Source organism: Phalaenopsis equestris, unplaced genomic scaffold (genome assembly GCF_001263595.1).
Source record: "Phalaenopsis equestris unplaced genomic scaffold, ASM126359v1 Scaffold000829, whole genome shotgun sequence".
Lineage (NCBI taxonomy): Eukaryota > Viridiplantae > Streptophyta > Magnoliopsida > Asparagales > Orchidaceae > Phalaenopsis > Phalaenopsis equestris.
The window spans coordinates 329086-343568 of NW_018165269.1; positions in this window are offsets into that span (position 1 = coordinate 329086).

Below are 14483 nucleotides of genomic sequence, written 5' to 3' on the forward strand. Positions count from 1 at the left end.
TCATAGACCAATGAAATCCCATTTTGGGTCCTCATATATTGGTCTTAGCCAAGGTATTGTGAGGGTATTGTGTACCTTAGCTCCAAATCAACACCCAGGATCAATCCTAAGGCCAAGTAGTCCTATAGGGACTCTCCTTGAGTTCCCTCATAATGATCTTACCTTCTAAGTATTATAGGTTAGGACCAATATGTGGAACTTCAAGTTGAGTAAAGAAAAGAGTTTTGAGTTTCTAATTGTGAGGGTACCTTTTCTAGTTTTCTAAGACTAGTCAATAGGAAAGTCCTATGGCTAGACCTAGGCTACTAAAGAAGTTTCTAGACCTCAACCAAAAGTGAGGTCAACAATATGCTTGCTTTCGGAAAATATTGAATAACATGTATATAAAATAGCTTTAGTTTCAATGTCAAGAATTGAATATCTTCATAATTTCTCACTAAATTGCCTCAACTATTTAGTGATTTTCTTAAATAGATTTGATGAGATTTTATTTAGATTGCCAAGAAATAACTTTTCATCATATAAAACATGATATGAGGGCGATAATAAACTAAATTACCCCTTGATTATGTGTTTTAAGGTATCTAGAGTTCATTATTTTTTTTTTCAATTTAAAAAAGATTATTCTCATTTGAACTATTTTATTGAGTTCAAAAATAATAATCTTAAATCTACAACTTGAAGGCTATATTAATAAAACCCATCACTTTCATCAAGATTTTTCTTAAATAATCACATCCCTTGGGATGTATAAGTAGCTTTAAGGTCTAACATTTATAGAGAAAATATATCTTCAAATAAAACAAAACATTTCTTGCCTATGCATACAGAAAAAAATATATATAATAATGTAGACAAAAAATTTCATAATCTTTATTTTTTAAATTAATTTACCCTAAAATAAATTTTTAATATTTTAAGATGGTATATTAGTATAATTTTTTATCAAAAAATAGAAAAAAAAATTTATATTTAGGATTTTAATTTCCCTTAGATTTTTATAACAACTCTGCCAAAGAAAATTTCTCCTCCATATTAAGTAATTGGCTTTTATTTTTATATATTAATAATATCCTTATGATTTTTGCATGTTAATACTATCTTTCATTCATTGAATAACATATTTATTTCATTATTGAAAAGTTTAGACCAACATCTGAATTTAATTTTCAGAACCTATGTTTTACCTTTTTAATAAATAAAATTTTAAAGCCTTCTAATTGGAAAGGTAGTATAAATCCTTGTATTTTATATTGGATTCAAACCTTTCAACATATAAAGTTTAATTAAGGGTCCCATCCACTCAAATAAATTTTTAATAACAAAACATCGCACCAAAACCTCAGTTTTGATTAAAATTGATCTACATCAAAGTAAATCAAAACAAAATCAATTAATCCCATAAAATCCTTAGAAGCATGGAACTTATTATTATACTAAAATTTAGCAATAAGTTCCAAACTTCTTGGCAATTGAATCAAGATTAATCTTGAGAAGTTAAAATCATTTACCAAGCTTAACTTTAGTGAAAGGAATTTTAATTTTTTAAATTGAATTTATCTATTTTGAATCTCTTTTTGAGCTTAAACTCACAAAATAATGTTTTTAAATCAAATCAAAGTCAACTATCTTAGAAAATAATCAAAACCCAAAGGTGAAATTCAAAAAATTAAAATGATTCTCTTCTTAACATATACCTTTATATCTATATTATGAGAGGGTGCAAAAGTTTTTAATTCAAAAATTAAAATATATTAAATTCAAATAAAAATATCTCTTAGACTAATATTATGCTTGTTATTAAATCCCAAGATGATATCAAGCAAATTTATTTATTTTTCTTCAAGATAAGCATCAACTTGACTCTTGAACAACCACATCTTGTCAGTGGAAGTGTGAATAAATTTATCATTAGTTTTGAGAACATTTGAATGATCCAATATGTTCTTGTGTTTATTATAATGGGTCATAAAGTGATGGCTAACAAGAAATCTATTCTTAAATTTAGTTTTAGATACAAGGCCCAGTTCCCATAATAAAAAAAGGAAGGTCAAAGATGCTCTTGCCATATATGTGGTCCCATACTTGTTCTAATTCATTTAATATACTTAAGGGTGGTCTAGTCTTAGGAAAGGAAGCTGAAGAATTAGATAACCATAAAAAATGAATTAGAACAAGTAGTACTTCCATTATTCTATATGTAAGTTCAACTTTTTGAAGTACAATATTAACGAAAACAAAGGAGAAGCAAACATAAGAGAAGAAAAAAGATCTATACTAAATTGATGAATAACAAAAGGCTAAAGAAATTTGAATTTACTAAGGCCAATGACAAGTAGATCCTTTTCGATACCTCAACACTATTGATTGGCGGTAGTCAGTGTCTCTTTGTTACTCATGGAGAGGAGATCCTTCAAAAGATCTCCTCATCACTATCGTGTGCTTTTATAAAATAAGTACTAATGTAAGAAAAATAAAAAAAAAGTTGTCTTTTGTAGTTCTAAGAAATGTATTCTAAATGATGGTAGATGAAGAGGGTGCCTTTAAGTCATAGATCTTAAGAAGGATGAAGGGTAAGGTTTTTAAAGTGATGGAGAAGAAATCTTTTAAATAAATAAAGAATAATGAAGTTCCTAATTGTTTAAAATTCACCTAAAGCTATAAATAAGCATCTCATGACATTTGCAACATCTACTGTAATAGATGATTATATTAAGGCATTTAAGATAGTAAATAGATGGATATCATCAATCTCACTAACCTTGAGAAACCAAGGCAAGTGCTCACTCAATTGTAGTCAAAACAATAGATTACCTTACTACTAATACCACATTCTTCCATTAAGGCCACAACATTAGATATTTCATCAAACATTAGAGGTGCTTGTACACAAAGGGGTCTCTAAATATGGATATTCAGCTCTGTGATGTGGGTCACACATAAAGGTGTAAATGAGCCGAAAGCTTGAGGTAAAATTTAGAGCAATTTGCAATCATGCTTTCATTGAGCCATGCACATATCATAAAAGCTATCATTCATATATTTTTTTATTGTATTTTCACTCAAAGAGTATTTTTAAATAAGCTTATTTTTTCTTACAACTTTACAAGATAGATTTAATTCAACTTGTGAATTCAATACAAAAAAAATTTATGAAATTCAAAATACTAATAAATTCACTATATTTTAATGTTGTTATATGTTTATTATGCAAAGGGAAGAATATTTTCATATTACTATGTAAATATATAGAGAATATAAATTTAAGAAAATGAGATATACGGTACTTTCACAAGTTTACCTTGAGTGGTTCTAGGTGGAAAATATTCTAAGCATTATAAAGGGATTTTGATTGAGTCATTGTTATCATTAAATAGGAATACATTCTAATATAATGATGAATAGGAACTTAAATCCTTAGCTTGTAGTGTATGTTTATTTCTTATGATTCATTCAAGTAATGTAGCTTTCTAATAAGATATCTAAATGGAAAAGAAGTAGTCTAAATAAATTTGATATTAGATAGGCAAAATACGAGTTTTAGTTTAGATTATGTCCAATAAGATCACTTTATAATGTCAAATATTTATTAATAAGATTGTCAATATTAAATTTTCATTTGATTTGTATTTCCTCTTTACTTCTAAAATTTATAAATAAATAAATTTTCAAAATTGGTATTTTGCCATTGTTCGTCTTCTTTAATGTTTAGTGCCTTTGTCATTGATTGATCTTGATTATTCATTGTTCTTCATATCATCCTTCCTTATTCTAAGCTTAAAAGGAAGCTTTTAAAATGAAGATTTGTGATCATGAACATTAGTGTATACATTAGTTAATCAACAAATCCTTCAAACATTTTATTGTTTAGCATATAAGCAAATTAAGAACTAGAATGAATGAAAAAAACTTTAAAGTGAGAACTGAAGAGGAATTATAAATTTGTTTTAGAGGAACATTGGTTTGTATGAGAAAATTACTTTATTTTGTATCATTTCTTTTATTTGATTAGAAATCTATTTGAATTCTATGATTTTGGCACATGTTTAAAAAAAAATAAATGCATAATAAAATAAGGCTACTCATATTTTAAGTCCGGGTAGAAAGCATAAGAGACAACTCCAATGATAATTTTGAACTTTAAGTTTTCTATGTCAAAGAAGAAGAAAATACTTGGTGTAGTAATTGATATCAATCATGCTCAAGATAAAAATATTAAAATAACATTTTTTTTATTGTTTGACAAGTGGGAGGAATTATGCAAGTATGGATTCATATAAAAAAATAAAGAGATAAACATAATTGGTGTGTTAAAAAATAGGGCATGCTTCTTTTAGAAATTAATTGTCTCTAAAGATCTTTAGCTATGATATTAAAAAGGTTAGGAGTGACGATGTTAAGCCTTCAAACGTTGATGGCGGTGTGATTATTCTCATGTAGTTAACTTGAACGACAAATTAATAACTATTAGTAAAATTTAGGCTTTGATTCTGTTTGAGTATAATTAATTTGGAGAAAATAAATAGAATGAATTTGATATTTTTTTTCTAGAAAAATAAATAAAACTAGTTAAAGGAGTTAGAAAGAAGGAATTCTCAACTATAGTGACGATGTTAAGCCTTCAAACGTTGATGGCGGTGTGATTATTCTCATGTAGTTAACTTGAACGACAAATTAATAACTATTAGTAAAATTTAGGCTTTGATTCTGTTTGAGTATAATTAATTTGGAGAAAATAAATAGAATGAATTTGATATTTTTTTTCTAGAAAAATAAATAAAACTAGTTAAAGGAGTTAGAAAGAAGCATACCTCAACTATTACATATGGGTAGTGAGACTTATTCATTGGATAAATTTAGAAATGATGTTAAGTTCATGTTGTTTTATAAGATGAAGGAATTCTCAACTATTATGCTTATTTCTTCAGTCAATTTACATGTAATAACATCTAAGAAAAATTTTTATAACGAATGTCTTTTATTTATTTCTCTGATTAAATTTACATAAAAAAACCTAAATTTTATAATTAAAGAGCTTCATAAGTAATTAAAATGAGTGAATAAGAAAATGGAGCTAGGCAAGTGATATGATGCGAACAATCACATAGTTTTAATGGATAATGAAAATTTTTTAATTTTTTACATGTAATAACATCTAACAAAAAATTTTATAACGAATGTGTTTTATTTATTTCTCTGATTAAATTTACATAAAAAAACCTAAATTTTATAATTGAAGAGCTTCATAAGTAATTAAAATGAGTGAATAAGAAAGTGGACCTAGGCAAGTGAAATGATGCGAACAATCACATAGTTTTAATGGATGATGAAAAATTTTTAATTAATAATTAATATATATTTTTTATAATTTATATATTGATTCAATAATATGAATAGTAGGCCCAAGATGCTTACTTTTGGAAAATATTGTATAATAGATATACAAATTAGCTTTAGTTTCAATGGTAAGATTTGAATATATTCATAATTCTTCAATAAATGGCGTCAAATTTCTAGTGATTTTTCTTAATTAGATTGGATGAGATTTTACTTACATTGTCAAGAATAACTTTTAATCAAACAAATCACCCATCAACTATGAGTTCTTAAATATCGAGTGTTCATTATTATTTTTTCAATCTAAAAAGAATTGTTCTCATTTGATTTTTTTTTGAATTTCAAAAGAATAATATTAAATCTAGAACTTGAAGGCTATAGTGATAAAAACCTTCACTTTTTTCGAGATTTTTCTTAAAAGATCACATTTCTTAGGATGTATAATTAGTTAAGGTCTTACATTTATAGAGAATTTATATCTTTGAATAAAACAAAACATATCTTGCCTAGACACAGAGAAAAAAAATAATAATGTACACAAAAAATTTATAATTTTTTTTTTTAGTTAATTCACCGTGAAAAAAAAAAATTTATTTTTTAAGATGCCATATTTGTATAATTTTTTATTAAAAATAGAAAATTTTTTATATTTATGATTTTAATTTCCCTTAGATTTTTCTAATGACTTTTATATTTATGATTTTTGCCTCCCAAAGAAAGTTTCTCTATCCATATTTAGTAATTGGCTTTTATTTTTTATATATTAATAATCTCCTCATGTTTTTTGCAAGCTAAGACTATCTTTCATTTATTAGATAGCTTATTCATTTCACTATTTATAATTTTATTTTTGAAAATGCATAGACCAACATCTGAATTTAACTTTTAGAACCTTGGCCTTAGCCTTTTTAATAAATAAGATTTTAATGCCTTCTAATTTGAAATGCAATATAAATCCTTGAACTCTATTTTGGATTCGAGCCTTTAAACAAATAAAATTTAATTAAGAGTCCAATCCACTCAAATAAATTTTTAGTAAGAAAATATCAACCCAAAACCTCACTTTTGATTAAATTTGATCTACAACACAGTAAATCAAAATAAAATCAATTAATCCCATAAAATCCTTAGAATTATAGAACTTGTTGTCATGCCTAAATCTAGCGAGATAAGCTACAAACTACTCTGCAATTAAATTTAGATTAATCTTCAAAAGTTAAAATCCTTTACGAAGTTTTATTTTAGTAAAGTGAATTTTAATTTTTTTAAATTTTTTCAATCTAAAAAGAATTGTTCTCATTTGATCTTTTTTTTTTGAATTTCAAAAGAATAATATTAAATCTAGAACTTGAAGGCTATAGTGATAAAAACCTTCACTTTTTTCGAGATTTTTCTTAAAAGATCACATTTCTTAGGATGTATAATTAGTTAAGGTCTTACATTTATAGAGAATTTATATCTTTGAATAAAACAAAACATATCTTGCCTAGACACAGAGAAAAAAAATAATAATGTACACAAAAAATTTATAATCTTTTTTTTTTAGTTAATTCACCGTGAAAAAAAAAATTTATTTTTTAAGATGCCATATTAGTATAATTTTTTATTAAAAATAGAAAATTTTTTATATTTATGATTTTAATTTCCCTTAGATTTTTCTAATGACTTTTATATTTATGATTTTTGCCTCCCAAAGAAAGTTTCTCTATCCATATTTAGTAATTGGCTTTTATTTTTTATATATTAATAATCTCCTCATGTTTTTTGCAAGCTAAGACTATCTTTCATTTATTAGATAGCTTATTCATTTCACTATTTATAATTTTATTTTTGAAAATGCATAGACCAACATCTGAATTTAACTTTTAGAACCTTGGCCTTAGCCTTTTTAATAAATAAGATTTTAATGCCTTCTAATTTGAAATGCAATATAAATCCTTGAACTCTATTTTGGATTCGAGCCTTTAAACAAATAAAATTTAATTAAGAGTCCAATCCACTCAAATAAATTTTTAGTAAGAAAATATCAACCCAAAACCTCACTTTTGATTAAATTTGATCTACAACACAGTAAATCAAAATAAAATCAATTAATCCCATAAAATCCTTAGAATTATAGAACTTGTTGTCATGCCTAAATCTAGCAAGATAAGCTACAAACTACTCTGCAATTAAATCTAGATTAATCTTGAAAAGTTAAAATCCTTTACGAAGCTTTATTTTAGTAAAGTGAATTTTATTTTTTTTAATTGAATTCATCTACACTTTGTTGAGCTTAAACTCACAAAATAATGTTTCTAAATCAAATCAAAGTCAACTATCTTAGAAATTAATCAAATTGTAGAGGTTAAATTAAATACCTTAAAATGATTCTCGTCCTAACATGTATATTGAATTATATGGTAACCTCGTAGCATTATATGTGTATTAAGATAGGGTGCAAAATTTTTAATTGAAAATTTAATATATATTAAATTCAATTAAAAATATTTTTGTAGACTAATATTATGCCTATTATTCAATCCCAAGACGATGTTAAGTAAATTTATATTTTCATTCAAGATAAGCATCAACTTGACTCTTGAACAACCAAATCTTCTTGGTGGAAGTGTGACCAAATTAATCATCAGTTTTTGAGAAATTTTGAATGACTTATGATGTCCTTGTGTTTATTATAATGGGTCATAAAGTGATGGCTAACAAGAAACCCATCCTTAAATTTAATTTTAGATAAGCATCTGCATGGGCTTAGCCAAGTTCCCATAATAAAGAAGGGAGGTCAAGGATGTTCCAGCCAGTATATGTGGTCTCTAGATCATTAATATACTTTAGAGCGGTCCAGTCTAAGGAAAGGAAGCTGAAGAATATGATAACCATCAAAAGTGAATTAAAATAACTAGTACTTTCTATTATTTTTTATGCGAGATCAACTTCTAAAAGTACAATATCAACAAAGATACAATGGAGAAACAAACAAAAGAGATTAAAAAGTTCCATACTAGATTGGTGAAAGTCAAAACAAAACAAAAGAAATTGAAGCCACTAAGGTCAATGACAGCTAGATCCTTTTTGAGGCCTCAACACTACTAATTGATGGTATGTTTCATTCACTTTGTTACTCAAGGGGAGAAGAGCCATAAAAGGATTGCTTTAACATTATCATGTGCTTTTATAAGATAAGTACTAATGTAATAAAAATGAAAAAAAGTTATCTTTCATAGTTCTGAGAAATGTATTCTAGATGTGGTTGATGAATAGGGTGTCATTAAGTCGTTGATATTGTACTGGAGCCCGATCCCGAACCCCCTCCAACTCTCGCTCTCCCGATCACAAGAAATCACGATCCCTCTCTTGTCACGACCCCAACCTGCTCCAGCCTTCAGTTCACGAAATGCCGCATCGCCTGTTCCTATTTTACAAAGTGAAGTTTCGGTTCGCCTCTTCAGTCGTGAACCGTAGGCGTCAACCGCTCCCGCCTTCCTTTGTTGTGAAGCGAAGCATCACTTCACTCTCTTTTGTTTGTGATAAAAGGTATCACAAGACTCTCCTTAAGTTTTAAGAAGTCACGATTTTTGGTGTTCTTCTTCGAACTTCCCCGACATAGACAAAGGAAAGTGCAAGCAATAGTTCCTTATGGCAGAAGGAAGAAGAAAGAAGAAGAAGAAGATCGTTCTCCCTTGCCTTCTTCTTGGTGGCTTGTAGCATAAGAGAAAATTAGTTTATTTCTCTTGTAAGTTTATTTCTTTGGTGTATCTTGGTATAGAGATTCTTCGGTGTATCTCGATGTAGAGAGAGAAGAACAGAGAGAGAAGAAGAGAGAACAATGAAGTGAGAGATTCCTCTTGTAAGTCGAGACAATCGGCTGGTGTAAATTCCTCAACTAGTAAAATCCTATGCAACTCTGTTGACGTAGGCATTTTGCCGAACCACATAAATCTCTGTGTTCTACTGTATTACTATTTTCTAGTGTGAATTTTCTCATTCTATTTTATTATTCGTTGACCGTTCTCCTGTTTGATTTATATATACCTCACATCAACTGGTGTATATCTCACAATAATTGATATCAGAGCCCCTTCTTTTGTATCTGAGGAAGAATAATGACCGCAGATGAAGTGAAGGTTTCAGTGATCGAGAAATTTGATGACACATATTTTGGTTACTGGAGGAAAAGACCTGAAATGATGGATGAGCCCCTTGTTTTGGTTAAAGACCCCAACTAGATCCTTTTTGAGGCCTCAACCCAACACTGATATCAGAGCCCCTTGTTTTGGACTACTTCAATGGGAATAAACTTCATCTTCCGTTAGTGAGGAAAAGACCTGGTGTCAGGATGGATGAGGCTGAATGACCTTTGTTGGATTGACAAGTTCTGGGGTTATTCGATTGACCCTATCGAGATCTGTTGCATACAACATTGTCTAGGAAAGGGTGGATGTAGATCTCATGGTAGCCTTATCAAGTATGTATGAAAATCCATCGGCGAATAACGAGGTGTACCTGATGAAAAAGTTATTCAATTTGAAGATGATGGAAGGTATTTTTGTTCCTCAACACCTGAATGATTTCAATGCTATCACAAATCAATTATCGTCTGTTGAAATTGATTTTGATGATGAGATACGAGCACTGATATTGTTGGCATCGTTGCCAAATAGTTGGGAAGCCATGAGGATGGCAGGTAGCAGTTCTGCAAGTAAATCTAAACTAAAATGTGATGATATTTGTAATTTGATTTTGGTTGAGGAAGTGCACAAGAAAGATTCTGGCAAGATCGCAGGTTTGAGTTTGACACTGAATGTTGATTTCAGAAGGGGATGGCAAGACAAAAACTCAAATAGAGGGAGACCAAAATCAAACTCTAGTTAGCAAACAACCTGCTGGAATTGTGGCAAGGCTAGCCACATAAAGAGGAACTGCAGGAATCCCAAGAAGATGGAGAATGATAGCGTAAATTTAGTATCTGAAGAAGTACAAGATGCACTAGTGTTGTCAGTTCATACTTCTGTTGATGATGGAAGTGAAGAGGAGAGTGGGTCCGGGGCACCCATTCCTATTGTTCCATAGACAGATGGTGGAGAACCATAGAGCTATAAAGAAATCTTGCAAGATAAAAGTTCAAGCAAGTGGGAGCTGACAGAACTTCCATAAGAGAAGAAGGCATTACAAAACAAGTGGGTGTACCGGGTGAAGAATAAGTTTGATGACAGTAAGAGGTATAAGGCTAGACTTGTTTAAAAATGCTTTCAGCAGAGACAAGATATTGCCCATGCAGTGTGAGTTGTAAGCAGAGATAAGAGTAATCCAGGAAAGCTTGGAGGTGTTATCCCAACAGTTTAAATGCAACAATATAACAACGTCTTTGATTATATTTTTCACTTATATTTTCTTACTTTATAGTAGTCCCAAAAAGTTGATCCTGGAGAAAATAAGAATTTGATTTTTCAATTTATATATATTGGGATACTGCGCAAATATACGTATCGTTATCAAGTAATATATGATTTTTTGATTTCCTCAAATATCAAACCCACAAGAATTGTTCACAATATGCACTTTTAAATAACAAACTTTTTATTTCAAAAAGACAATTACTTAAACTATAGATATTTTTACAGTAGGTAAAATTCAATTATTTTTGGTATTTTTGATATTTTGACAAAACAATAAAAAATTCTAAAGATAACTTGAGTTTATGTAAAAGAAAAACAATGAATATGAAATATATCTCTCCTTATCATGAATCAGTAATAAGTATAAGAATTCTATTATGAAAGTATGCAAAATGTGTTGTGCCAAATAGAAGCAACATTATTCTTTACCCTTACTAGAGATGCTATAAAGAACATTGGCTAATTTAAAGTTTGAATAGTTTTGAAGACCGGCTAGGCAGGGAAGATACCAGCTCTCACTCTAGAGTTTCCTTGATTCCCTCCACCAGAGGGCAAACATCTTGTATCAGAACATAAAATAATAAATCATATTTAGGGTTTTAGTCTGTCACTTTAAAGTCCTCTAACTCTATGCTCTTCAAAGATTATTTCTCTATTCATTTGCACTCAATCATATGAATTACATTCTCATTCATACAGTCTCAAGTGGTTCTTTCTAATTGTTGACTGAGACAATACCAGCCCGGTTCTTACATATTCTCACAAAAAATTTTAACATATAGATGGGTCATATCAAGAAGTAAATGGAGTACATGGAATTAAAGCATCACAACTTCTTCCAACATTAAAGATTAATACTCTTGTTGACATCACTTTTGGCTGAGGTTAGTTTTCCATCTTTAGTAACGTAACGTCTAGACATAGGACTTTCCTGTTGACTATTCCTAGAAAACTAGAAAAAGAACGAAAAAGAACCCAAAAAGAACCCTCACATTTAGAAATTCTAAACTCCTCTTTGCTCAACTTGAAGTTCCACATATTGGTCCTAACCTCTAGCACTTAGTAGGTGGAGTCAATATGGGGGAGATCAAGGTGAATCCCCATAGGATTGCTTGGCCTTTTAATTGGTCTGGAGCTAGTTCACTCACTGTTCATCCATTTTCATTCACATTTACTCATAACCCCAAACCCAACTTGTTAACTTTGATCCCTTGATCCTTTGGGAGACTCATGTAGATGGTCTCCTAGACCCTCTAGCCCTAGGCTGGGGTTTAGCTAGAACCAGTACATAGAGGACCCAAAGGGATACTCCTTTGGTCCGTGACTCAAATTAAGATGGTTGACACCTCGATTTCACCAAAATACCCAACTCAGCCTTTTGTCCTCAAAACCAACTTAAACCCTTCAATTGAATTCAATTCGATCACAATTTACCCCAATTTTAGTTCTAAACTCAAATTCATATTTCATATGATAAATTCAAACTAAATCTCAACCCAATTTACCATACTTTGAGCCCAATTTCAACTTAAATCTGAAACCCCCAATTTTGCCCCAATTTAGCCATGTCTCTAAATGTCACCAAATTGAGTGCCCAAATCCCAAAATTGGCACCAAATTTATGTTGAAAACTATTTATGACATTCCCCTAGACCATTTTGGACCATCAATTTGGACCTAAACCAACCTTGACCTAACCCAAACCCAAGTCTAATCCAACACCCCAAAATTGACTAAGTGACCAAAATCATTCAAATTGACCCATCAAATCAACTCAAAATTACTTCAAATCTTTTCTAAACATCTCATGACAACCACCCACACCATCTTGATCAATTGAGCTTGAACTAAAATTTTGACGAAAATCAAAATTGACGCGTTTTTGACTCGATCGGCGACGAGGTTGCCCGGACGACCCCGAATGACGAAACGGACTGCGTCGGCATGTCTGGAACGTCAATTTTGCCTAAGAAAGATGATCATTTCACGACGATGACGTGTCTGAGAGAAAATACACAAAATTGAGCATATAATAATAATAATAATAATAATAATAATAATAATATTTTTATTATTATATAATTTTTCTGCTCTTCTCCCTAAAAAAAAATCAAAATCCTTAAATAGATCGTCCGAAGCTTTCTCTCCCGGTCCTGTTCGCGCTCGAACCCTCGCCCGAATCTCATGACCGGGCCCACCGAGACTCCCGAGGGGCCGCACACCTCTCCCCCATCTGCATCTTCCTCCTCGAGTCGACCTAACCCCTATCCTGTCGCCTGCTCCTCTCTGCGACGTTCGTCGCCGTTTTTCTGCCTCGCTTGGCATCGGGCCACCATGGGTAGGTTTAGGTGAGTTCTTCTTCTCCTTATAAAACCCCATTTAGGGGGAGGTTCAATGGCTGGCCGAAATTTTGGAGTGTGGGGGAGGTTCTACCGAAATCTTGAGTGATTCACACCCCTCGATCCTCCCTAGTCCGAAGCTCTCCTTCTCCTTCTTCTTTTTCGCAGGCAGTTGAGGGTAAGGCTCTCTTCTCCTTTTCTCTACCTTGGTTGGTTGATCTGTGAGGTATTTTCACTTAAGAGAGATGTTCTTCATACTACAATAAAGGATTTCTTTCATATTTTGCTTTTATTTTCAAAATAATGAATGGATTCCTGGTTTGCTACCTGATACTTTTTAAAGGTTGTATTAAGCCCAGGACCATTTAAAATGGGTTTAAAGGGCAAGAAGGATGTTGCAAACTTCTCGATTTAATGTGGCAAATCTCTTTGGGATTCAGTTCATATCTTGATGCAGAATTATTCAATTATGTTATCTCCTCACATAAATTCTGAAGCAAAGTTGTTTGATATGAGAAGTTAGGAAGACTTGTATACATCTTTGTGTTGGGAAACGATGGGGGCAGTAGATGAAGTTTTTTTTATCAAGTTTATGATTGTGAGTAACTTTGATAACTTATTTGGTACCTAACTTGAGAAGCTTTGATTCTTTATCATTGAAAACATGGATAGTTCAATTTTTTTTATTATTATAAAGATTGAATCCCAATCATGATTTTAGAGATAATTTCTACTTGTCTTACCTTCCCCGTTATCAACCTAAGCTAGGGATATCTCGCTGATATCATGGCTCATGCTTTTGCTATTTTAATTTATTTTAAAATAGTTGTATTTATAAGTCATTTGGGTGGGTGAAAAAACAGTTGTTGTTTCATTTTTTCTAAGAGCTTACATATATGCCACTTGACAACGATTTTATATATGCAAGAATTTATGAACCCAGATTTATATATTTATAATGATTTTATAAAGTCAAAATTTCAAACGCAAGTATACGTATCACTCAAGTAATACATGGCTCTAGTGGAGTCCCGTTTATCAATCCCACAGGGAAGCGAGGTAAGAGGTCCTTAGTCAAATTCTAGTCTACTACAATTAGTCATTAGTTTGGAATGTCGATTAAAATGATGTTTTATCTAGCAACTACTCCTAAATGCAAGTGTTAAATGTAAAGACAATAACTATAACTAAATGCAAATATTAATTATAGCGATAACCCTTTTTGGATGAATTGGTTTGGAGAATTTTGAGATATTAAAAACTACTATTCTTATGTAATGAATTAGATAATGTAAAGGAATGAGATGCATTAAATATGATATGTGTCAAATAGGAGCAATCCTATTCTTTATCCTTTGGTCCAGGCATAAAGAACATTGACTAATCCTATGCTTGTTTACTGAATCCGTGGCTA